We start from the raw sequence: 2715 nt of genomic DNA, 5'->3' as shown, positions 1-2715 counted from the left end.
ATAATAAAATAATAAATTACGGATTAAGGTAAAACTGTGGACTGTGTCTTCCTCTACTATTCCTATTTCCATGTTCTCAACATAACATTTGGTCGATATAAACTATAATTTTTCTTTTTTTTTTTCTTCTGAAATGGAATTGACTGTAACTAGTAAATATTCACGGTTTGTTATGCAGATGGGTCGTGAAAGGGAAACTATAAAATCAAATACAACGTTGATTAAGTCTAGTAAAAGAACTAAGCCTCGATATAAATTTGGATAAGACAAAGTATGTATGGTTAGTAGCACAAAATATAATTATTATGAAACGCTGGTTAACAATAAATAGTTTTCTTTATTCTTTATCTATTTATTGATAGATATTACAATCTGCCACACTGTTGTGGACAATAGGTCATAGTGATGACCAGGGATAGGATTTTTATGTGCTAATAAATTGTCAAATATTTTTAAAAATATGTATTTATAAATTATGTATTATTCAACAATATAAATTACTAATTAATTAGTAATTTTATTACTTAAAAAAGTTACATAAATATGTATTTATTATATATTATGAATAATATTTTAAAGAAATTATGTTAAAAAATGTACTTAGAGAAAACATAGCTGTTCAATAACAAGACATTAATTAGTAATTGTAATTAAAATAGGGAGTGAAACAAGACTAAGATGAGCAAGGACCATGGGAAGGGGGGAAACAGAGAAATGGATTGAGGAGTAAACAAACAAGAAAATGCCACAGGAATAAGACCATTGCTCTTTTTAATTGAATCTGAGAAATTCTCGATGTAATTCTGTGTTAAAATTTATTATTGCCACTGCTTTTAATTTGTGTTCAAAGATGAAAATATAGAACTTTTACGCACTATTTATGATAAATGATAAATTTTACCTTTAAGTTTCTTGCATTCTCTTGAATTTTACGTATTTGCTGGGAAAAATGTATTTAGAATTGAACAAATAATTTAAGGAAATACATGTATCAGGACATACATGATTCAAGCCTCGATATAAATTTGGATAAGACAAAGTATGTATGGTTAGTAGCACAAAATATAATCATTATCAAACGTTGGTTAACAATAAATATTTTGCTTTTATTATTTTGATATCTTTATTGACCGCCACTCGGACTATTTTGCTCCCAATCTACTTCATACGGTAAAGTATCTTCTTCCAATGTTATCATCTTATTGATATAGATATAGGAAGGACGCTTACCATTGTGGTTCAAAGTAGCCTTATAATGGGTAATTAGAAGCAAACCACGCGAAAATGGTTAGGTGCACCTCGGAATGAAACATAAAATCTAGTGTACGTGGAAGACATCCAGTTCCTAGGAAGGAACTATGATGGGATGGAAAGACTCCCAAGAGAAACAGGGGAAAGTGGCTTGCAAATAAGTATATAAAGTAGGTTTAGGCCATACGCTAAACCTGAAAGGTTCTAGGTCTAAGATAAAGGACCCTTTTGTTGATGTGACAACCATGGTAGGTATAATCCCTTAAAGTTTAAACCTCAACACGCAATATGGAACCGGCCCTACTCTATAATTGAGGAGAGATGTCTAGCTAAACAGGACGAGTTAGTACAAGAGCCCAAGAGGAGAAAAAAGTCAGTTATCTCACCTCAATTTTAGATTACTTTAATGAAAACAATGTATAATTAATAGTCCAAACTGACGAGTTTGCAAAGTATAGGTAGGGGGAATAAAAAATGGCGGCTGTTTCAAAGCGATAAAAAAAAACTAATTTTTCATTCGGAGCTCTATATCTTAAAAAGTAGCAACAACTCCAGAAACCCTAAGAGAACGTCATTTAAAGAAGAGTAAATTTGCTAAATGAGCCCTAATAAAGTTATTTACGTTAAATAGTTTTCGATATGCTTTTTAAAAAGCAATATTTCATAAAAATGTATGGGACGTACTGAAAGATCAGTAGTTAGGGAATTTATATTGAAAAATGTATACCTCAAAAACCATTTGACGTACAGATGTCTATTAGCACTCAAATTAAAGCTAGTTTAATGATCTATAAAGTAGTTTAGGCAGTTTATCTTCTTAGGAATAGTAGTTTTCATGGTATTAGCTAAAATAAATTGATTTATAGTTGTTCGGACAAATTTTAATTTGCCAATTTATATTCATATGTGAATATCATAAAAACTACTACCCCTACGAAGGTAAGTGTCATAAACTACATTATAGTAAGTTAAATTTCCTTTATTTTGAGTGTTGGCAAACATATGTGCGTCTTATGGATCTAGAGATATATATTTTCAAAAATCCAACATTTTATACGAACAACTAGAAATTGACATTTTGTGAGATTATTTTGTCAAATATCATCAAAATTGCTACTCCTACAAAGATAAACATAATTAACTATTTTGTAGTAAATTTTTCTAGCTTTAATTTGAGCACTGCCAGACACATGTACGTTCAATGGTTTCAGAAATGATGTTTTCAATAAATCAAACTTATTGTCCTAAGAACTATAAATCAATTTATTTTAGCAAATATCATGAAAACTACGAAGGTAAATGTCATAAACTTCATTATAGTCCATTAAACTAGCTTTAATGTGAGTGCTAATTGACATCTGTACGTCACATAGTTCCTGAGATATAGATTTCTCAAAATAAATTAACTAACTACTGATCTTTAGTAGATTTTTAAGAAATTTTGCTTTTAAAAAAGCTATATTT

The 2715-nt window shown here is 29.6% G+C and overlaps 2 protein-coding genes across 3 annotated transcripts in view; one reads left to right on the top strand and one right to left on the bottom strand.

Moving 5' to 3' along the window:
* The window catches only part of LOC106677614 (EGFR adapter protein), a gene marked incomplete at its 5' end in the record, with an annotated part of 690819 nt that overhangs the window by 254372 nt on the left and 433732 nt on the right, over positions 1–2715 (top strand).
* LOC106677616 (uncharacterized) overlaps positions 1–2715 on the bottom strand; it is a 19675-nt gene that overhangs the window by 11379 nt on the left and 5581 nt on the right. The window lies entirely within an intron of this gene.

This window comes from Halyomorpha halys, unplaced genomic scaffold (assembly GCF_000696795.3).
Source record: "Halyomorpha halys isolate HHAL.00 unplaced genomic scaffold, Hhal_1.1 Scaffold105.1, whole genome shotgun sequence".
Classification (NCBI taxonomy): domain Eukaryota; kingdom Metazoa; phylum Arthropoda; class Insecta; order Hemiptera; family Pentatomidae; genus Halyomorpha; species Halyomorpha halys.
Note: the sequence above shows the minus strand (reverse complement) of the source record. Positions and strands in the feature narration are given on the sequence as shown.